This window comes from Aedes albopictus, chromosome 2 (genome assembly GCF_035046485.1).
Source record: "Aedes albopictus strain Foshan chromosome 2, AalbF5, whole genome shotgun sequence".
Classification (NCBI taxonomy): domain Eukaryota; kingdom Metazoa; phylum Arthropoda; class Insecta; order Diptera; family Culicidae; genus Aedes; species Aedes albopictus.
The window spans coordinates 150,625,968-150,650,499 of NC_085137.1; the positions used below are offsets into that span (position 1 = coordinate 150,625,968).

The window sequence follows — 24,532 nt, forward strand, 5'->3', positions numbered from 1 at the left end:
AACTAACGATACCCAACTAACTGAAGATTTCGAGCAAGAAATGAAGTCATTTCAAATGTTGTCGAGGGTATTTCCACGATGACTTTTTTTTTTATTCTTTATTAAAGTGATTTTCCTCCGTAGGAGGGTTCATCACGATGACGAATTATCATGCTCTCATAGATCAAATACTGATCAGCCTAATTGTTGCACCTGGCTAATCTGGGTAATGTGAACCGGAGAAATAGAGCTGTGGAAGAACTGAACACAACATGAAATAATTTCGAATATATAAACCCTTGCGATGAGTATTTTTTTTTAAGTGACAAAAGACATAAACCATGTTTGAGGAGGATGTAGACAAACACCGCATGCCTCGATTCTACCTTGGTGGTATGCAAGAAAGAGGTATCTGAATACACGTGCTCGCTCAATTCCAATACGTGCACTGTCAAACAGCCTGCGAGTGGGGCAAATTAACAGCCTATGGTGGGCAGGGCATTTTTGGAGAAGGCTGGATATAAGCTTTGTACAGATGGGTATGCCTTGCAAAAATGATGCTGCAAACAAAATATGAAAAAGAAATTGAAGAAAACTTTAGCTCCGTAACGAATTATAGCAGTGATATCTCTGAGCTGACATCGTCACAAGACTCCCATTTACCCTATTTGCAAATCAGTAGTGATTGTTTTTCTTTTACGAAAACTCTCAAATCACTTTCCACAAAGTGAATTTAATCACAGCTTGCACACATAGAATAATCAATTGATTTCTCATCTTCTAATTTCTTTCCATCAACGTTTTAACTGCTTTCTCTGACATAAAGATTTTTTTTTACGACTCAATATTGTTCAAAATATCACGACAATATCGATCACGATGAATATTTTTGAGGGATGACACGTCAGGCGCACAACGCCGAAATAATTAGGCTGACAACATAGTTCTGTTCAGCATGTCTGCTTGTATCATATTGATTTCACCATCTTCCACGAACTAATCATGTCGTCTCACAAACGAATTTAGCTTTATTATAAATCCATACACACAATCTACAACAAGCAGAATTTTGACAAATTTCTAATAAAACATCCTAAGCCACAATGATGATGCGAATCGTCAATTAAAGCTGAATCATCAAACATTTAATTGATCAACTATGATTTGAGCGTATCTCAAATCGTACCAAACCATTCTAACAGAACAGAGGAGCAGCATCATTTATATAATCGTTGTTGTCACCATACCACAGTTTAACATACTAGCAACGTACATACCTTTGAAAAGCAGAATTGTTTACATGTATAGTGCTTCGCCACCACCGATCTTTGAAGCGCTGCAGCGAATATGCCTTTTCACATGAACGATTTCCACCCGCCCGTCTTTTGAAGGTCACCATCGGTAACCGCATGAGAGCGAAGTGTCCAAACGGACGCAAACCACATCAAATTCAACAACTGTACTTTTTCATTAAATTCTTCGCTTCTTCACACAACGTAATCATTACTGCTTTTCTTTCACTTTTATTTTCTTTTCTCTCTGCATAGACGCGCAAACATGTCGCGACAAGAGCAGCGTTGGACATCACATTTTTTTCCACTTTCTTCCAAATGCAATTGCAATCACTAATTCATTATTATTATTACCTTCACTGTGCACTCATTTTTCCCCCAGAACAATTTATTTAAGAACATTCCATAAATTAATTATCATTCACATTTTCCGCGTCAATTTTTTTTTATCATCGTCGCCACTTGTGGTAATCGCGTGTGATAAGCTTGAGCGTGCGTCAAAGACTAAGCGCTATACTGCCACGTTGCAGAGTGCATGTGCGCGATCGTACCACTACTCAGGTGCGCATGGATACGAGTGCAGTGAAGAATGTTATTTCTGCATAAGCACATGAATGAGTGAGGCACTCGTCACCACAATATTGATATTATTGCTCGTAAATTTGAGACGATGGCGGAAACGTACATCCGACTAAAGAGTGAAGCCAGGCGAATCGGATTAGTCATTAATGTGTCGAAGACAAAGTACATGATGGCAAAGGGCTCCAGGGAGGAATCACCGCGCCCGCCACCCCGAATTCATATCGACGGTGATGAAATCAAGGCGGTTGAAGAATTCGTGTACTTGGGCTCACTGGTGACCGCCGAAAACGACACCAGCAGAGAAATTCAGAGGCGCATTGTGGCAGGAAATCGTTCTTACTTTGGACTCCGCAGAACTCTACGATCGAATTAAGTTCGCCGTAACACGAAGTTAACCATCTACAAAACGCTGATTAGACCGGTCGTCCTCTATGGGCACGAAACATGGACCCTACGTGCAGAGGACCAACGCGCCCTTGGAGTTTTCGAACGGAAGATGTTGCGTACCATCTACTGCGGAGTGAAGATGGAAGACGGGACTTGGAGAAGGCGAATGAACCACGAGCTGCATCAGCTGCTGAGAGAACCAACCATCGTTCATACTGCGAAAATCGGGAGGCTACGGTGGGCGGGTCACTTCATCAGGATGTCGGATAGCAACCCGACTAAAATGGTTCTCGAGAGTCATCTGACCGGTACAAGAAGACGTGGAGCGCAGTGAGCTAGGTGGGTCAACCAAGTGGAGGATGCTCTGCGGACCCTACGCAGAGTGCGGAACTGGAGACAAACAGCCATGGACCAAATGGAATGGAGACGGCTACTATGTACAGCAGAGGCCACCCCGGCCTTGGCCTGATCGGTAAGTAAAGTATGGTCAGGGTCACCACACCCTTTGTCCCTCCAAGAAGGCATTGCCTCAGAGAGGGGCTAATGCACATCGCACCCTCAAGGTTAGCATGCAGCAACAAACATCGATGACTCGCTTTGAAGAGTCCCTCACGATAGCATGCTGGCACTTAGCCAGTTTCCCAAGTTTTCCTCACACTCCCTTTGTTCTCGGAAGGCGGACAGGATCAACCCCATGCCCGCGCCCAACTGTTTTGCAGGCATCAAGAACTGATGCCTACGTGCAACCAGAGGTCACCTGCTGAAGGCAAGAGTATCACTACCCTTCAGACCCTATCAGCTGCACCAAATGATAGCTGACAGTAGGGTCTCCACCTGCCCCGGCCCTTACCCTTAGTACGGTACGCGCTCGCAACCCTCAGGTACATCAGGCTATAAGTACTTCCAGCTTTCGGTACTTAGCGCTGTGCGCCACGCCGGGCACTAAATATGGACGTAGCGCCACTAGCCAGAAGCTTGCGCTTACTGGCATACACCGCAGAGCTAATGTACATCATTCGGGACAGAGTACCACTATAGCTGTGGAGGCTCTTTTACAGGCGTAATGAATGTGGCTACCGAAGGTGAGCTCATCCTCGATCATCACGCCCAAGTGTTTGATGGAGCGCTTCGACGTGATAGTGCAATCGCTTACACCAGGGGTTTTCAGACCTTTTGCTTCGCGGTGCACTTTTTGGGAATATATCGTCGCACGGTGCACTTTTTCAAAATTTCTAAAAGATTTTATTTGTTTGTTACAAAACTAGTGTATTTTTCGATGCCACTTCCTGGTACATACACTAGACATGTCGTTGAAAAGGTTTTCTTTCATCGATCATGAATATAAATTGATTGTATTTCTTGTCGACCTTTACTTTTCTGCTGGTGGTTTTTTTCCGAAATGTCTGCCCAGGTTTTTCAGATTTCCTAGTGAAATCCTCAGCAGATCCCTGGTGAAATACTTTCCAAAATAAAAAATTAAATTTTTGGGAGGTCTCCTGGTGAAAGGCTCGGTAAAGTTATGCATCTGTACATTACAGATATGTTACATAGCTCCTAAGACTATTATTCATAATTCCTGGAGATATTTAGAAGAACTGGTAAGATTTTTGGAAGATCCCCCTCAGTATTTCATGCCAAACTTATAAGAATATTTGATAACATTTTCTTCGAAAATAATGAGCATGTTCTCTGAGATTAACTTGGTAAATTCCTTGTGAATTGATGCTGAGATTCCATCTCGCGTTTTTGAGGAATGTTTCCTTACTTCATCTTAAAAACTATGGTTGATTTCCAATACGACCCATTGTAGATTTTCCTCGGTGTTTTTTGAGATATCCAAAGATCTCCAGAACTGTGATTTGTTTTTTGGTCTTATCAGAAACTTTGTAACCTACTCCTTTAGCTTGAAGTCCCTGGCGTGCAATCGTTTCACTCGCGCATTGAGCCTGTGATGGGCCTTCAACCTTGCCAATCAACAAAGGAGTTTTTGGTCAATTATTACCATGTCAAATCACAACACTACAACAGAAACAACAGAACACATTCAACGTATCGATCGTAGCTAATCGTCGATCGATAGCGCCGCATGCCTCAACGTGTGCTCCGCTGGGCGCGAGCTGCTTAAATATACATTGGCACCCGACGTCATCTCACAAACATCACGAAATCATACCACCAAATATCACCAATTATGAAGAACTTTGCCATAAAAAGCCATGCACCAGTAGCAGGAACCCTAACTCAGGTCCGCTCATTCTCTGATAAGAGACCCGCACATATCTCGTTATCACTAAGGCCGAGCTAAGATGAGTACCTCCTTGATCGTAAACCACTCATGATCACACCAACCAGATTGCAAATAAAATCTATCCACGATAACAAGAGAGCCACCAGTTGTCGGTTAAACGTGAAGCAGACCGTGTGTAGTGCGCAAGATAGTTTTTTCTCCATAGTGCGTTGTAGGGTCTGACCGATGTGAGTTGGACGCAGTGTTGTGTGGAGCTTTACATTGGCTAATTTAATTGTTTCCGCAGAACGTAGCTGATATTAGTGATGGCCAAAACTAAGTGTGGAATAATGCAGTGGGAGTAGATCATTTGTCTTTGGAATCGGTAAGAAAGTGAAGAGCTCGAATTGATTAAATTACATCCCAAAAAGCCAACCCAATTGCATTACTAATGCACGGTTCTTGATGCCTACCATAGGCCTTTCTTCTTACCAGCAAGATTCATGGTTGTGCGCTAAAATCATGATGGTGGTGATGTCGTGGTGTGAGCATGTCATTGGCGTGCTAAGCAGCGGGGTTGCCGGCATGATGCCCGGTGGTCTTTCCCCCAAACTGTCCGGACAGGCCTGGTTGTTCTGCCGTCGCCGAGGGATACACACCCACACATTCTCACCCACCAACAGAACCCTAGGATAAGGATAGTAGGTTAAGTCCTTAATAAACGTAAGCACACTTATATGATCATTCCAATTTTATCTTGTGAAACGAGAATTTCTTTTTTGCTTTGGATTGGGCTCGTTTAAGTCAGCGTTGGTTCCGCTTGTCTCGAACCTGATTCATGCTACAATTCAAGTGATTGGGTCGGGGGACCAATACTCGCATGAATAGAAATCTAATTTATCATTTTTGTCTCCGAGTCTCATGCGCCCTCTGCGGAGCGGTGACAACTTTCCTACAGTTCCACCGTAAGATCGCTTTGTTCTGAATATATTTGAAGTTTTCTTAATTATATAAAAAAATATTTAGTATTTTACATTAAAGGTCCAGTGAACAAGCAACTATTTTTAGTTAAAACATTTTTTGTTAGATACTTAATACTACGATAGAACCCTAATCATTTCATTTTGGTCTTATGATGGTTAATTCAGGCCTCCTATCTTCTGTGTAACTACAAAATATAGTGGTTTAATTATATTTGGAAGACACGCGGTGCACTTAGCAAAGCTTCACGGTGCACCAAGTGCAGCGCGGTGCACGATCTGAAAACCGCTGGCTTACACTGATCACCGTTTGTTGCTTCTTCCGGTTGTTCACAACCATCACCTCAGTTTGTGGTGAGCCAACTCCAGTTTCCTGGACCTCATCCACGCCTCCACAACCCCGATCGAGTGGGTGGTAGTCAACTCCACTGCGATCGTCTTACCGTAGACTTTCAGCGTAACGTCGTCAGCAAAACCGGCGACCCCCACCGGGAACTCTAACCACCACACCTTGTCGCACATGACATTCCATAACACCGAACCCAGGATGGAACCTTGCGGGACTCCTGAGGTTATGTGAAAGTTTTTCGACCCACCTTTGTGTCGCAAACTGGTACTCGATGCTGGAAGTAACTTCCTAGACGCAGGAGCGCATCAACAATAGCCGGACCACTGGCGCTATTGAACGCGTTCCTTACATCCAGAGTCACTACTGCACAGTAGTGAATCCCCCAATCCTAAGCTGTAGTGCTATATTTTGTAACCGACAGGTTAGCGTCTACGGTCGACCATCCCTTCCTGGTTGCTCGAGAGACTATTTACACCCTCATTGTACCTTGTTACCAAATGCTTGGGAACAAATGTCCAGGTCAATGCAGAGTGTCTAGGGTTTTGTTTTAAAAAGCTAGGGATAGTTTTTCTTTTTTTATTTTAAACATTAGAAACCTTTATAGCAGCTTTTGATTAAATTTGAATAAATAGGAGTAGAGTTTTCCATGGCACAAAAAAAAAAAACAATTGTAAAATTTAACATAAATAATAATTCTATAAATAAGTAAATTGAAAATTTAAGAGTAAATACTTTCCGTGCACATAAATAATTAAACCATAAAGTACTAACCCCTCGTCGTTACGTCAATTATGAGTCGTCATGGTTGTCATCAGTGATGCACAAGAGAGCGAGAAGGCTAAAGGGAGATAGGTAGGCAATGTAGAGGATCGAATGGAAAAAGTAAGGGAGAAAAACGGACGCAATAAGGCCTGTAAACGAAAGTTATGGCCCCGGTAAAAACGCAAATTGCCTCCCCAAATTCCGAAGTTTTGTGAACGGTATAGTGAGATTAGGCCTTGCCCACCCTGCCGGAATAGTGGAACGCTGTTATCGGAACGTCGGGTCAACCAGTTTCCTGCAAGTTGAGTGGCCCCACGTGTCTGGGTGTGAGCAGGTTCCTAGAGGATTGCATCCGAACGAATGGTTCCTGCGCCTCCCGACAACTCCAGGACAAAGCAGGAAGACTATTGCCTACGGTGGGATCTCTTGGGGACCGGAGGATCGTCCCGGAGAACGTGACGTCATCGACCAGGTTCCAGTCGATCGAAAGTGGAAGTGGCCTTCCAGACAGAAGTGGACCCCTCTCTGGTTGTGGCCCGGATCGTTGCCATCCCCGTGGACCACGGGTTTGATCATTTTGGGTTCCGGCGAGTCCCTTGCTAGTGGTTGTTGAGCATTATCAAGAACCACCCCACGTATCGGACCAGAGCAGGATGGTAGAACCAGCGATTAAGCGAGTTCCGGGCTGGTGGTGCCTGCGTGTCACGCCATTGCCAGCCCACACGCCTCGAGCAGCACTGGCCGATGTTATTGCGGTGAGGGTCTCTCGTCTTTCGTTTTACTCTTCCTCAGCTCGTGCTCGCTGCATCCGCCGCCAAGCCCGTAGGCAGGCGCGGCACAGGTCTGCAATCGCTTGAGTCCACCAGTAAGCCGGTGGTCTCCAATTTCTAGGGTGGACTTGCCTAGGCATGGTCGCATCGCACTCACGCGAGAGCTCCGCTACCAGCTCATCACCGCTTAGCTCGAGTGAGTTTCGTTCACGGCGGAATACCTCCCTAAATACCTCGTCGTCGAAGTATGATTTCTTCCACCTGCGAGGGCTTGGCCTTGGCCTAGCTGCCACTTCATCTACTCGTTGCCTTCTATTGTTGTTCTGTACTTGTTAGGCCAGGACTACAAAAAGCAACGTCAATAATCGACTCCGCTCTCTTCCGACTAAAGGTTCTATTGGTATCGATATTAGTCAGCCAGATCGACATCTAGCATGGCCAGTGCCTCTATCAGGATCTGACTCCGCTGGTTCGTAAACGTCGTAAACGTCTTTCCTATTCCACGGGCCAGGCATTGATGTCTCCCGCTATTACCACTCACCTTTTCCCTGCCGTCATGCAGTACTGCCTCTCCGTGATCTGCTCGATCGGCCACTGCGGAAGCACATAACAGCTACAGAAGAAGACCCCGTTTACTTTGACGCCCACGAAGTCCTCGTAGATAGTAGATATCAACTTCTGGACGGGGTATTTATGCCGTTTCTGGCGAGTACTCGGTATGGGTTTGCTATGAAGGCCACTCAGAAACTGCCTGACTGACAAAGCAGCTTCGGGCCTGTCTATAAACTACGTAGACTCTGAGGGGGGATTTCTGACCAAAGTCTACGGTCCTTACAAATATCGAAAAATGTATATGAACAAAAGTCTACGAGGGGGGAGGGGGTCTGAGATTCCCAAAATTGAGTCTACGTATTTTATGGACAGCGCCTTCTGAGCTTCATTACAGGGGTTCAGATTCAGCTGCATTACCTGCACTGTGATTCGTTCACTGCGGCCTTCTTAAAGGCCGGGCACCTTGAAGCACCCGTTGGGTGCCTGTTGTTCACGGATTTTCCGGAACATATCAAACTCTGGACTCATCGTGCAGCCTTGTGTCTCATGGCGTTCACCGCCGCATCGCCTACACAGTGTGCTCCTGTCAGGGCCTTTACAATCCCATGACTTGTGTCCTGATTCCAGACACCTGAAGCAAACCTTCGGCGGCTCAAGCAAGGTCAGTCAGCTTCCCTACTCTATCGAACTTATTAGCGTTTGCCACAGCTAGCTGTACCAAGGCCACCTGTGTCCTTGCCGGGCCCTTCCGTAGTGTAACGGCTGCAGTGGCCACCTGCATCTTGCACTGTTGCCTTGGCGAGCTCTTCCGCGCTAGTGATCTCGTCTAGGTTTTTACCCTTCAAAGTCGCCTCCACTGTAAGAGCCCTTACCAAAGGCCTCTTCCGCCAGACATTTGTAGACGACTCCCTTGCGTTCCTTATCGCGCTTGAGCTCGAGGATCATTTCACCTGTAAAAGTATATCTAATACTGCGCACGTCGGCTGCCAGATCCACGACCTATGCGTCGTTCTTCATCGCCTTCAAGACTTCCGAATACTCAGCTCTTGATACTTGCCGTGCAGTTGGAAGAAAGCGTGGTGTCGACCCTGCCTACCTTCCGAGGACAAAGGGAGTGGTGAGACCACTCGGGAAACTGGCTAAGCGCCCCAAAGCGAGTCATCGAAGTTCGTTGCTGCAGGCTACGCAGCTACACGCTCAGAAAACCGTTCTGATAAACGTGAACAAACAAACGCAAATATGAGAACAAGCAAAATATACACCATGAACTGGAACTAGGTTCCAGCTGTCAATATGGGCGTTCTAGAAAACGTGAAATCTAGTTCACGGTGTACATTTCTTATTGTTGTTATCGTTGCTATGCATAGTTCCCGTTCGTTCCCGTTGCCGTGATTGGGAGTTCACGTATATCGGAACGTTTTTTTTTGCGTGTAACCTTGAGGGTACGGTGTACACTAGCCCCTCTTGAAACTGAAACTGACAGAAACTGAATGCGTATCCCACTAAACGAACATCTGTTTGTCTGTGACACAATTATCTACCGCCATTCGTAGCCTCTCCAAGAAACCTTCACATCAGTGTTGACATTCCAACAGGTGAACGTTCGAAATTCCCTCCACGGTTAGGCGCACACTTGCTCTGTAGGGCATAGTTTTTCTGCTTCTAATTTATTTATGTTACGTATGTGACTAGCTCTACACAGAAAAAAATATGTAATTAAAATTCAGCGAAAAATCATGCACATAAAGGGAATGCTAGATTTAGTGCACTTTTACATGAGATATAATGTAAAATTACATTACCATCGTGTAAATTTCCGCCAACCATCGCGTAAACCATCATGGACTCCAACCGGTTACGTGACTATTAGCGGAAATTTACACGATTGTAACGTAATTTTACATGATATCTCATGTTAATATGCACTAACTCTAGCATTCCCTTTATGTGCATGATTTCTCGCTGAATTTTACACGAATATTTTTTTCTGTGTAGCTATGTGGCTTCTCCTTGTTCGGATTAGTGTACTAAAGAGATACACACTGCGATATAGTACGACGTTCATATACCTACTTTTATGCCTGGAGTAAATCCATTCCCAAAATGACGGTGACAAACGAGCATATCGTAATAAAACACCGTACACGATTTAGCTGATGGCGAAGCAAAGGATGAGAACGTAGAAACATGACGACCAAAGACGATTTGTACGGTGTAATCGGCAATACATGTGTCCGATCACGGTGTGGTCAGTGCAGTTAAAACGTGGAAGAGGAGAGCCTCAAGGCACTCACTGGAAACCGTCCGCTGTGGTGAGGGTTAATCAATTCCCGATACATTGGACAGCATGTTTTCAAAGAGTGCTTGATTGAGGTGAATTACATACTATGTTCCTCACCACCTTGTGAGTGCGAGGGATTTAAATTGGAAGGAATGGGACTCAGTTTTTCAGATAGACAATTGCTATAGTTTGGAAGGGGAAAAACAGCTCAATACATATTCGGGTCTCGTGTTATTTGATCCACTTCTTCCAGATAATCCGTCTTCATAATCGTACTATGATTAACGTAACAACCGTCGCGATGTGAATCTACATATAAGGTTTGGCATACCAAGACTAGTTTCGAGTTTCAACTACGATTTGGGAGAAATAATATATCTACATATAGGGTCTTGTACCATTTGGGCAGGTGTACCTATTTTGGGCACTTGCCGCTATAACTAAGTCAATTTCTAACCGATTGATTTGAAATTTTGTACAGAGTTAGGCACGTACAGTATTTAACTCTGTACAAAAATTCAAATCAATCGGTTTGTAATTGACTTAGTTATAGCGGCAAGTGCCCAAAATAGGAACACCTGCCCAAATGGTGCAAGACCCTATGTACTCGCAGTATAGACAAGTGACTTTTTGACTCGCCTGTTGGGCACCATAAATTACACAATACATGACATATGTAATACATTTCACAGCTGATGAGAGCATCTTTATCCACGAGCGCGGTTGCAGTGAACTGAGGATGCCCGAAACTTTCTTTAACGTCCCGCCGGTTGCAAGATCTCTCAGCATAATATTATAAATAATAATTACACTTTCCTTTACTTATTATACAGGGATTAGGTACTCAAAATAACTGTCAAAGACGATTTTTGTTTCCTCATAAAACCATGCATTATATTGAAGTTTTGAGTGATCCCTGGTGGTTTTTGTATACATTGTTTTAAAAGGATTCCAAGCATAATCAAATTTAAAAAAGTGTCTAGTATGGGAAAATATGATTTTTTTCTCAAAACCAGTGAAGAGAATTGTCAGACAAAAGAGGCACAAAACAAGCAACAAAGAAGGTGCGACGATTACTCTTTATCCCTACTGGTAACAGATAATGACATGATCTCGAAAGTTTTTGTTGCAGACAAAACGGAAGCTGAATTTGTTGCGTACTTTTCAACTCGTGAATAATCAATTATTGCTAACCCAAAGTCGAAACTGTTTGATGATAGAGCTTGACCAGAGTTGCAGTGTTTACCGACTCGAAGTTACCGTTCGAAAATCGCAATGCAAGGCTTAAAAATCTCTAAACTCGTGGTGTACGATGTTAATCCCATTATTTTCAAGTTGGGACAAACTTATGTCGCATGGGTTTGTTTGTCGCAACAAATACAGGTTGCGACATTGACATTATCATAATTGTTGCGCAATGGTTGAATTTTGATTCACTGCTCAAAACTGATAGACAAACATCTTTGTTTTTTTGACATGTTACGCCAAATTTTCTGAATTTTCTGATAATAATTTAAAAACAGTGTACCCCTTGGGTCCCTATTCCATTAAAACGTGAAAAAATAGGCATTTGTTTGCTGCACGTTTACATGATTTGGACCTTTCAACATATTTTCCTAAATGTAACAATTCAATGTCTCACAAATAAAAAAAAAACTGATTTAATCCTTCTACGGTGAACAGAACCCATCTTACACATCAAAGTTGTTTCCCTGTTATTCGAATATAGCATATTTATTGTGTGTAATTGTGCATTTTGATTATTCTTGAAAGAATACGCAATAAAGAAATTACTGTTCTAACAAATTATCATATCTTTGATGTTTTTGTTAAATAAATGTTCTTTTAAGGACATGTTTAATCCAGATAAATAAACAATTATAGTACAAATAGATTCTAACATTAAGTTACTGTCAAGTGTTCTCAAATCCATGGAAGTAGGTAGGTTGAGAATTCGACCTTAAAATAAATTGATGATTGATTGATTGATTGATTTGTCTTTATTAAAGAGACTTTCAGCCCTTGGCTGGTTCGTCTCTCAAATTGATGATATATTTTTCATACATCTATACCCGGGCAGAGGCCAACTAATGACGATCAAAATGTGATATTGGTTTGTTTGAGGTAAAAGTACTGAAAATAATAGCAAAATTTTGATGACCAATAGAAAATTTTGATATTTGAAGATCAATCAGATAGCTCATTGCTACACGCAGAAAAATGACGCTTGTTTGAAACAATAAAACGCTTGGTTGATTTTCAAACTGAGGATTTACTTATACCAAAGTTATATTTCTCTGTTTTTATTTAGAGGTTATCGATTAAAACAACCAATCACCATTATTTCATACAACGTTAGAAACTTCATTTGTTTCTACAAAATGGGGACCATAAAACACTCACACATCTTTGAAAAACTTGCCCCAACCTCGTGTAGCAAATCCATCACTGCAACTTCCAAGTGCAGTTTTGGTCGTGATGGATAACGCGCAGGTACTAAAGACGGCATTCGCAAAAAGTTGGTCGGTTTCGCCTTTTTATTCGATCTCCTTTCCATCCACTTGCCGAGCGTCTAAAAATAGATTTCCGAGCTGCCGCAGGAGCTGCCGTCACCAACACAATCACATTCCGGCTTTGTTAATAGCAAAAGTGCAGTCGTTTGAAACAAACCGTTATTTTATATTGAATCTACCAAATCTCTGTTTGTTCTAACAAACTGTAAAAATTTCGACAAATGAAAATATTTGTATTGTCAAACAATGGCACAGTTCACTTTAAACTTGAAATTAGTTTGTCGCTATTGTAAACTGAAAAATTGGTTGATTTGAACTAGATTTTAATTGTGTTTACAATTTATTTCTCTGCGTGTATTGGTTAGATCTCATCAAGATCTAAATGTGCTATGATGATGATGTTCCAGGAGTAAAATTGATATATTATTTTCAGTACTTTTACCTGAATCCCTAATGAAATCGCTGGGGTAATTTTTCAAAGATTCCCGTAATAAAATCTGCACAGGGTTCCCGATGAAATCCCTGGATGAGTTGTCGTGAAAATCATGGAAACCATTATCCAAAGACAGTGCTAAATTTCCCAAGAAATTTCTGGAGAAACCCCCCAAAGAATTCGTGAAAAAATCTTGATCAAAATGTTTAGAGAAGCTTCTAATGAAATCCCCAACAAACTTCTTGAGAAATTACTCACGAAATATTCGAAGACGCTCCCGATGGAATCCTGGATAAATTCTCCACAAAATGTTTGAATGATTTTCGTAACCAAATCCTAAAAAAAATCCCTGGAATAAATGGAATAAGTGGCCAATTAGGTCGTCCTGCAAAATGTTCAAAGGAATGTTCAAAGTTCAATATTGCAAAACGATCGTTTTAGCTATAAACCGTCATGCCAAAATTTGAAGTCCATATCCCAGGGCTAAAGTGATCCCCTTCGAGGCTCAAAATTCTCAAAAAATGTATGGGGACAAAACAACATGATTTTTTTAAATTTATTTTGATTATTTCCTTTTTTTTTATTTTTTTATTTTTTTATTTTTTTATTGACGAAAAACTACCGAAAAATGCACATCATGACCCTTTTTTTAGATTCCTGAGGAAACCTGCCCGATAACTCGAAAACGAAGAGACATATCGCAATTCTGAGCACATTTTTGGCACTTTAGGACATTATGACATTGGGATAACATATTTTTTACGAACCCAGACGAAATTCTGTTAGAAACATTCCTTGAAGAATCTTTTGGTAAATTTTTGGTGAAATTTCTCGATAATTATTCCATGATTTTTTGAAGGGTTTCTCAAAGACTGTCTGGAAGAATTCTTTAAGATGTCTTCGGTGGTATCCCCTAAAGAATCCCTGATGAAATTCACCAATGAATCCCAACTGACCCCTACAGAAAATTTAGATAAAACTAGCTATCCCCGGCAATCTTTGTCTTGCCTACTGCGTTTTTTGACGTTTCAAGTCAAAGTCTCTTTGTTCAGAACGAATGAAGTATCGATTTCTAAAAACACTTCATTTCTTTTGCTTTATAAACCTTCCTTGGGTGAAAATTAGCAGAACAAAACAGAGACGATTCAAATCAAGCGTTGATGTCCTCAAGGAATCTCTGGAGGAGTTCTACAACGAATCTCTTGAGAAATACCCCAAACAATCCCAAAAGAGACTTCCCAAAGAAATTCCTGAGGAAATTCTCCAAAGATTTCTGGAGAATCCCCAGGAAGATATCTTTAAAAAATGCTACAACAAATTCCAGTGGAATATGCAAAGGGAATCCTCACGGATCCGTTTCATGAATTCCGCAAGAAATTATTTAGATGAACTTCCCAAATAATACTTTCAGAAATTTCTAATGATTTTCTAAATGGGTTGTCGTAAAAATGAAGAAATCTTTAGAAGTATTATTCTACAAATTATTCCAAAAAAACTTCAAGGATCTAAAAAAAATCCGATGAAATTGCTGAAGAAACTCCCGACGGAATTTCTGAATGATCTCCTCAATAAATTGCTGGAGGAATGATTTTCTAGAATTCCTGGAACAAAGAATCAAGGAATTCCGTAAGGAAGCATTGAAGGGATTTCCGAAAGAAATCCCTGGCATAATTTCTCAACAAATTCTTGTTTAATACTTTTCAACAAAGGTAAATTCTTGTTTTAATTCTGGAAGAAATTGCTAATGCAACCCATACATAAATTCCTGAAAAAATCTCCGAAAAAAAATCCAACAATTTCCTTGAGAATGAGAAGTTCTTCTAGAAATCTCTGCAGATATTTCTCCAAGAATCCCCAAGTCTCTCTCTTTCTTCTCTCTCTGCTTGGCGTAACGTCCTCATAGGGACAAAGCCTGCTTCTCAGCTTAGTGTTCTATGAGCACTTCCACAGTTATTAACTGAGAGCTTCCTCTGCCAATGGCCATTTCGCATGCGTATATCGTGTGGCAGGCACGAAGATACTTTATGCCCAAGGAAGTGAAGGAAATTTCCTTTACGAAAAGATCCTGATCGACCGGGAATCGAACCCGTCACCCTTAGCATGGTCGTTTACCGCCTCGGCTATAGAATCCCCAAGTTATCGGAGGAAATTCCTGACAGGATTCCGCACAAAAGATGCTTTGTAGAAATACTACAAAGTATCTGTTGAAATAAATGGCATTAATTTTTAGAAATTTTTTCTTGATTTAAAAAAAAAACAAAATATAAAAAAAGTTCCTAGAAGAAATTCCCGAAAGAATTCTTAGAGGAATTCATATAAGCTTGTCCTTAACGAATCTCTGCAGAACTTCATCGGAAAGGGGCCGGATCACAACGTCCGAGGTCATACAGTCCCGGTCGTTAAGTCGCGTTTTTTTGCGAAATAACGTCCAAAAGTTTGGATGCGTCATAATATCCTATGTGCCTTCTTTCCTTGGACATCGTGACATACCTGCACGTTTGGACGTTATGCCCCGAAAAAATGCGCCATAAAGTCCTGGGACATTATGGCCTCGGACGTTATGATACTGCGCCCATCGGAAATACTAGAATTAGCAAAGCCCCTTGAGAAATCTTACGTCTCATACAGATATATTTGAACTCAAACAAAAAAAAAAAAACATGGGGTGCAGAAGTGTCGAAAAGTGTTGATGCTTAAGTAAAAAATTGGACAAAGGAATTTCATTAATAAAAAAATCTGAATTGGCGTATATCATTTTTCACAAAAACAAGACCTCAAAGTGCTTCGATAAAAAAAATCGGCATACATATACTAGGATATACTTCAACTTCAAATGCAAAAAAAGTACGTTTTTACACTAAATCCCATACAATTTTCAATCGTAATGGGGAATTCTGAGACGCAACCAATCGCACCCAAATTTTGCACAGTTGTTTCGGACGCTAGAAGGAATCGGACGTTCTAAAAAATCGACCTGGTTGACGCAGTCTAATGATCACAGGCCAAGATGGCGAAAAATTGGCCAGGATGGACATCTTTGATAACCGGATGTCGCCTCAGCATACGCGCAGAATCTCGAGGCCGCGTTGCCAGATGAGGGCGAGCTCGATGAGGCCCCTCTAGAGGACTGCTGGAGTACAGTGAAAGCAGCCATCAACGACGCAGCCGAAAGCACCATTGGGTATGTGGAACGGAATCGACGGAACGAATGGTTCGATCTTTATGGATCAAAAGGTCTGAGCCAGTAAAAAGAGAGAGAATGATTCGACGAAGAGTGCAGAACGGTTTTGGAGGAGAAGAACGCAGCGAGGGCGGTAATGCTGAAGCAAGGGACTCGACAGAACGTGGAACGTTACAAACAGAAGCGAAAACAGCAAACCCGCCTCTTTCGGGAGAAAAAGCGCTGCCTGGAAGAAGCGGAGTGTGAAGAAATGGAACTGCTGCGCCGTTCCCAAGAAACACGGAAGTTCTATCAGAAGCTCAACGCATCCCGCAATGGCTTCGTGCCACGAGCCGAAATATGCAGGGATAAAGACGGAGGCCTCTTGACGGACGGACGTGAGCAACACCAACAAAGCAGCTGGTCAGGATGGTATCGCAGCTGAACTCATCAAGATGGGCCCAAAAAAGTTGGCCACCTGTCTGCATCGGCTGATAGTCAGGATCTGGGAAACCGAACAGCTACCGGAGGAGTGGAAGGAAGGGGTAATCTGCCCCATTCCCAAGAAAGGCGACCATTTGGAATGTGAGAACTTCAGGGCGATCACTATTTTGAATGCTGCCTACAAAGTGCTATCCCAGATCATCTTCCGTCGTCTGTCACCTAAAACAAATGAGTTCGTGGGAAGTTATCAAGCCGGCTTCATCGACGGCCGGTCGACAACGGACCAGATCTTTACCGTACGGCAAATCCACCAGAAATGCCGTGAATACAAGGTCCCAACGCACCACCTGTTCATCGACTTCAAAGCGGCATACGACAGTATCGACCGCGAAGAGCTATGGAGAATCATGGACGAAAACGGCTTTCCTGGGAAGCTGACTAGACTGATTAAAGCAACGATGGACGGTGTGCAAAACTGCGTAAGCGTTTCGGGTGAACTATCCAGTTCATTCGTATCTCGCCGGGGACTGCGACAAGGTGACGGACTCTCATGTCTACTCTTCAACATCGCGCTGGAAGGTGTGATGCGACGAGCCGGGGTACGATTTTCACAAAATCCGGTCAATTTGTGTGCTTTGCGGACGACATGGACATTATCGCTAGAACATTTGGAACGGTGACAGAACTGTACACCCACCTGAAACGCGAAGCAGCAAAGGTCGGACTGGTGGTGAATGCCTCAAAAACAAAGTACATGCTGCTAGGCGGAACCGAACACGACCGGATCCGTATGGGTAGTAATCGTACGATAGACGGGGATACCTTCGAGGTGTTGGAGGAATTTGTCTACCTCGGATCCTTACTGACGGCTGACAACAACGTGAGCCGTGAAATTCGGAGGCGCATCATGAGCGGAAGTCGGGCCTACTACGGGCTCCAGAAGAAACTGCGGTCGAAAAAGATTCACCCACGCACCAAATGCGCCATGTACAAAACGCTAATAAGACAAACTCTAATAATTTTGTGGGCTTCGTGGCCGAGCGGTTAGCGGCGGCAGTCGTGTAGGTGTCTCGTAAGCCTCGGAGTGCGGGTTCGATTCCCGCTCCAGTCGGGGAAAACTTTTCGTCAACGGAAAATTCTCCTCTGGGCCACTGGGTGTTATATGTGTTGTCCGTTGTCGTATGTTTGTAATGTTCAGTCTGTAGAGGGCGCAAGGTCGAAGACGGTGTAATTGTCTCTTTAGACCTGTAGTCCTCTACGGGCACGAGACATGGGCCACGCTCGAGGAGGACCTGCAAGCACTCGGAGTTTTCGAGCGACGCGTGCTAATGACGATCTTTGGCGGTGTGCAGGAGAACGGTATGTGGAGGAGAAGGATGAACCACGAGCTCGCTGCACTTTACGGCGAACCCAGCATCCAGAAGGTGGCCAAAGCCGGAAGGATACGGTGGGCAGGGCATGTTGCAAGAATGCCGGACAACAACCCGGCAAAGCTGGTGTTTGCAACTGATCCGGTTGGCACAAGAAGGCGTGGAGCGCAGAGAGCACGATGGGCGGACCAGGTGGAGCGTGGCGAGCATTGGGAGCGACCGAGGATGGAGAGCGGCAGCCACAAACCGAGTATTGTGGCGTACTATTGTTGATTATGTCTTGTCTTAATGATGTTGAACAAATAAATGTATGTATGTATGGACATCTTTGATGCCGGCCCTTTGCACCACACCACTGAAACTCAACTCAACACAGGTTAATGATTTAAGAGAATAAAAAATATTCTTATCAACCTTATTTCGAAAACTAAAAAAAAAAAATATTGCATACCTATATGTAGATATCTTATTTATTAAATTGTTAATCTTTTGTCCAGCACTGTTGATAGCAGATGGCCTTCGACATCCCTAATAATATCCATCCTTGTGGAGCCAAGCAAGGCAACCAACATCGGTGTATGCTCTCGTCTCGACGACGTAGGACCCCGTTATACACCAGAGCCCTCCATCTCCTCCTTGCAGCAGCGCTCAGCAGAGAAGCCCTACGTGGCCCTCCTTGCTATACCTAGTTTAAGTTTCCTTCACGTTTCCTTTTAACTTGCTGGTTGTTGAGATTCGAATAGCTGATGTTTGGCTCCCAGCCAGTCAGTCAGTTAGTCGGTCGGTCGGTTGCTTGGTCGGCTGGTTAGTCTGGGCCGGTTTAAAGCACACCCGAGCAAAAGAGAGAATACGGCGTGGCGGCGTGACTGGCTGGTTGGCTGGTGGGAGCCCTCGGTCGGTTGGCCTCGCGCACGAGGAGCGCATTTAGTCTTGCCAGTGTTGTTGAACTCAGATGACGCTTAGATAGCCTCCACATCGCACACTATCGGTGACGACGCAACGTTACGTAGTCGTGGTGAGTCGCGCGGGAGTTTCGGACGGACCTTCTCGATCTCGACGCCGCGATCGTTTGAGTTCTTTGTTGTGTGCTGGTTTATGCTCGCGCGCGCCTTCGCTCGCTCCCAAAGTTTTTGGCAGTTGAAACCTGTTCCAGTGATGGTGCCCCTATAGGGGAGGGCTGGTGAATAAGAGTGTGTGTGCTGCGGGAGGTATTTGATCAGTGCTAGAATGTGTTACTACATAGTGATTTTCCAGCATGTCAGTTGAAGATTCGTCTTGAACGTGGAGTGAAAAGAATTCTCTCAAAGTATTTTTTTTGCCAAGAAGTCCACAACAGCAAAACTGCAGGTTATTTACAATCAACGCCCGTGTGTCGCTGTGCTCATTCAATATTTATTCGCCTTGACGGAACTCTTTGAGAGAATTGCGCTGTGCGTGAAAACAATTTTTTTTAACATGGGAATGGATAGGAGCTGCATTTTCAAATGCTTCTAAAATATTTTAGGGACTTCAGATTGAAAAAAGAGTTAATGTTTTGCAATATACTTTCAATTAGCTACACTATCACTGGTTTTAGACAAAATGTTTTTAAATCACAATGTTATGTCTATAATATAGCGTATCAAAATCTCATTCGATAACATTAAGAACGTTTTGCTTAAAAAAATTTCTATAAAGAATTAGAAGCATTTGAAAATGCAGCTCCTATCCTTTCCCATGTTAAAAAAAATTGTTTTCACGCACAGCGCAATTCTCTCAGAGAGCCTCCGTCAAGGCGAATTGTGACTTGGGCAGACCGTTCTTTGCGCTGCTGTTGATGCTGACTGGTGATGCTGATTCAAACCAACGTCTCGCCTCGCCAACTGACTACACGCAGCGAGCCACAGTGGACGGAGGCTGGCCAAAAAAACTAACAGCTGACTTTCTTGAACACTTTCATTGCTATTTTACCTAAGTTTTCTTAGATATTAGTGAGAGTTTTTAAAAATGTTCGGATTATTTGGTTCCAGTTTCGATGCTTTGTGTCAAACCACATGGTTTATGTCATTTTATATTGATTAGATCAAAATCATGATTCATGATTCTTTGTCTCCTTTATTTGATGTGTGTGAGTCAGCAGTTTTTACCTTTTTACCCTTCTTACACCCATAAGAAGGGTATAAATACCGCTTGGAAAACCGACTTTCGATCCGAGGCCCGCAGGGCCGAGTCACATATACCAATCAACTCAGCTCGACGAATTGAGCAAATGTCTGTATGTGCGTGTGTGTGTATGTGTGTGTGTGTGTATGTATGTTACAAAAAAATGTCACTCACGGTTCTCAGCCGTCTGTTTACCTACTTGAGTTCTCTTAGAAGCAAATGAAAGCTACTACATCCTAGTAGAACGCTATTGAATTTTATTTTGATTGGACGTTCGGTTACCGAGATATCTTTCAAAGAGTGTTAGGGAGTAGTACGACTTAATTATTTTAGATATTTTTGACAAAGTGTATCACCATAAATTTCTCAGCCGTCTATCAACCGATTCGGGTTCTTAAGGCCCCAAACGAAAGCTAGTGCATCCTAGAAGAACGCTTTTGAATTTCATTCCGATTGGACATTTTGTAACCGAGATATTTTTCGGGGAATACTTTGGAGTAATACAACTTAACTTTTTAAGAGGTCTTTGACAAAATGCTTCATAATATTTACAAGATTCTAGGAGATTTATGGTAGTTGAGTCCATGGTCGATGATTCTATTATGGAAAGCAATCAACTTGATGCCAAATCTACAATATTTTCTAGAATTACCAAAAATCACAATTATACATACGAATAATAATACAACAATAATTTTAATAAGTGTAAGAAGGGTTCTGTTCACCATAGGTGGATTAATTCAGGTTTTTTATAGTAAAACTATTTGATATCGGTAGGAAGGAATATCTCAGGTAATGCTGTACAAGCGTTGTTCTAACTTATTCAAAGCATGCATCATTTGAACAAAGGCTGGACATTGCTGGTGCAATCCTTTATTTAGTTGTTAAACTTGATGATTTTATTCAGGCATTAGCTGGTTTAAAATTCTCTAAAAGGCTAAATTAAGACTTAATATGTGCTTAATCAGTAATGAACTTGGCATCAATTTAGTGTTCTTTGAGCACTTCTTAGAGCACAGTTATTAATTGAAGGGCTTTCTTTGTCTGCCATTGCATGAATTTGTACAATGTGTGCCTAGCGAGTCGAGAAAATTTTCCCGACCGAAACGGGAATCGAATCCGCCGTCTCCAGATTGGCGATCCATAGCCTTAATCACTAGGCTAACTGGAGACCCCTGAACTAAGCCTGTCATTTCATTTATTTAGTTAACATCAAATTCATGATAATACTGAATCAACAATTTGCCGCCATAATACTCGATTTGCAGCTGCAGCTCTCCAACGTCGGTCACGCCCAACACTCGCCAGATCACGCTCCACCTGGTCCGCCCATCGTGCTCTCTGCGCTCCACGCCTTCTTGTACCAACCGGATGGTTAGCAAACACCAACTTTGCAGGGTTGTTGTCCGGCATTCTTGCAACATGTCCTGCCCATCGTATCCTTCCGGCTTTGGCTACCTTTTGGATGCTGGGTTCGCCATAAAGTGCAGCGAGCTCGTGGTTCATCCTTTTCCGCCACACACCGTTCTCCTGCACGCCGCCGAAGATCGTCCTTAGCACCCGTCGCTCAAAAACTCCGAGTGCTTGCATGTCCTCCTCGAGCATCGTCCACGTCTCGTGCCCGTAGAGAACCACCGGTCTTATTAACGTCTTGTACATGGTACATTTGGTGCGGGGGTGAATCTTTTTTGACCGCAGTTTCTTCTGGAGCCCATAATAGGCACGACTTCCACTGATGATGCGCCTTCGTATTTCACGGCTCACGTTATTGTCAGCCGTTAGCAAGGAACCGAGGTAGACGAATTCTTCTACCACCTCGAAAGTATCCCCGTCTATTGTAACATTGCTGCCAAGGCTTGTCCTGTCTCGCTCAGTCCCACCTACCAGCGTGTACTTTGTCTTAGCCGCATTCACCACCAGTCCGACCTTTGCTGCTTCACGTTTCAGGCGGGTGTACTGTTCTGCCACCGCTCCAAATGTCCTAGCAATAATATCCATGTCATCCGCAAAACATACAAATTGGCTGGATTTCGTGAAGATCGTACCCCGGCTGTTGAGCCCGGCTCGTCGCATAACACCTTCCAGGGCGATGTTGAATAGTAGGCAGGAAAGTCCATCACCTTGTCGTAGTCCCCGTCGAGATTCAAATGAACTGGATAGTTCACCCGAAATCCTTACGCTGTTCTGCACACCGTCCATCGTTGCTCTTATCAGTCTAGTCAGCTTCCCGGGAAAGCTGTTCTCGTCCATAATTTTCCATAGCTCTGTGCGGTCGATACTGTCGTATGCCGCTTTGAAGTCGATGAACAGGTGATGCGTTGGGACCTGGTATTCACGGCATTTCTGGAGGATTTGCCGTACGGTGAAGATCTGGTCCGTTGTCGACCGGCCGTCGATGAAACCGGCTTGGTAACTTCCCACGAACTCATTTACTTTAGGTGAAAGACGACGGAAGATGATCTGGGATAGCACTTTGTAGGCGGCATTCAAATTGGTGATCGCTCGAAAGTTCTCACACATTAACTTGTCGCCTTTCTTGTGGATGGGACAGATTATCCCTTCCTTCCACTCCTCCGGTAGCTGTTCGGTTTCCCAGATCTTGACTACTAACTGGTGCAGACAGGTGGCCAACTTTTCCGGGCCCATCTTGATGAGTTCCGCTGCGATACCGTCCTTACCAGCCGCTTTGTTGTTTTTGAGCTGATGGATGGCATCCTTAACTTCCCTCAGCGTGGGAGTTGGTTCGTTCCCGTCCTCTGCTGCACCAACATAGTCATTTCCTCCGCTGCCTTGGTCCTCCGTGCCTACATTCTCTTCGCCATTCAGGTGCTCGTCGAAGTGCTGCTTCCACCTTTCGATCACCTCACGTTTGTCCGTCAGGAGGCTCCCTTCCTTATCCCTGCATATTTCGGCTTGCGGCACGTAGCCTTTGCGGGATGCGTTGAGCTTCTGGTAGAACTTGCGTGTTTCCTGTGAACGGCACAGCAGTTCCATTTCCTCGCACTCCGCTTCTTCCAGGCGGCGCTTTTTCTCCCGGAAGAGACGGGTCTGCTGCTTCCGCTTCTGTCTGTATCGCTCCACATTCTGTCGGGTTCCATGCTGCAGCATTACCGCCCGCGCTGTATCCTTCTCCTCCAGAACCGCTCTGCACTCCTCGTCGAACCAATCGTTTCGTCGACTCCGTTCTACGTACCCGATAGTGCTCTCGGCTGCGTTGTTGATGGCTGCTTTGACTGTACTCCAGCAGTCCTCTAGAGGGGCCACATCGAGCACACCCTCGTCCGGCAACGCTGCCTCGAGATTCTGCGCATATGCGGTGGCGACATCCGGTTGCTTCAGTCGCTCTAGATCGTACCGGGGCGGCCGCCGGTAATGTACGTTGTTAATAACGGAGAGTTTTGGGCGCAGTTTAACCATCACCAGGTAGTGATCGGAGTCGATATTAGCGCCACGATAGGTCCTGACGTCGATAATGTCGGAGAAGTGCCGTCCATCAATCAGAACGTGGTCGATTTGCGATTCCGTTTGTTGTGGTGATCTCCAGGTGTAACGATACGGGAGGCTGTGCGGGAAGAAGGTGCTACGAATGGCCATGTTCTTGGAGGCGGCGAAATCGATGAGGCGTAGGCCATTTTCGTTCGTCAGCTGGTGGGCGCTGAACTTTCCAATCGTCGGTCTGAATTCCTCCTCCTGGCCTACCTGAGCGTTTAGATCCCCTATGATGATCTTGACGTCGTGGTTTGGGCAGCGGTCGTACTCGCGTTCGAGCTGCGCGTAAAATGCGTCTTTGTCATCATCAGTGCTTCCGGAGTGAGGGCTGTGCACGTTTATTATGCTAATGTTGAAGAATCGGCCCTTGATCCTCTTTCGTCGATCGGCCACCAACCGATCACGCGCCTCTGCATGTCGCCCATCACTATAAAAGCTGTTCCCAGCTCACGTGTGTTGCCGCAACTCTGGTAGATGGTATGATTACCTCTAAACGTTCGCACCATAGATCCTGTCCAACACACCTCCTGCAGCGCTACGATTCCGAACCCGCGGTCCTTCAGTATATCGGCGAGTATGCGGGTGCTCCCGATGAAGTTGAGAGATCTGCAGTTCCACGTACCGAGCTTCCAATCGCAAGTCCCTTTTCGTCGCTGTGGTCGTCGCCATTGGTATCGGTTCGCATTATTCTCTTGTTGATTTTCCGGTGCTAGTCTTTTTTACGGCTGGCTCGCAGGGCCTGACACCAACCCACTAACCCAGGGTGCTGGGCTTACCTTCCCGGAAGCTACGGGTTCTGCATTGGCATTTCCTCCAACTA

The 24,532-nt window shown here is 44.0% G+C and overlaps 1 protein-coding gene across 5 annotated transcripts in view; it reads left to right on the top strand.

Moving 5' to 3' along the window:
- Positions 1 to 24,532, top strand: part of LOC115258720 (uncharacterized) — an 88,712-nt gene that overhangs the window by 10,487 nt on the left and 53,693 nt on the right. For 2 of the 5 annotated variants that reach the window (XR_009997526.1, XR_009997522.1), the window contains exon 1: positions 16,692 to 19,289. The exons of 2 other annotated variants lie outside the window; for them this stretch is intronic. The gene's annotated coding sequence lies outside the window, so the exon portion shown is untranslated. Of the gene's footprint in view, positions 1 to 16,691; positions 19,290 to 24,532 lie in introns of those variants that run through there. One more of the 5 variants, XR_009997525.1, reaches the window with a different exon arrangement.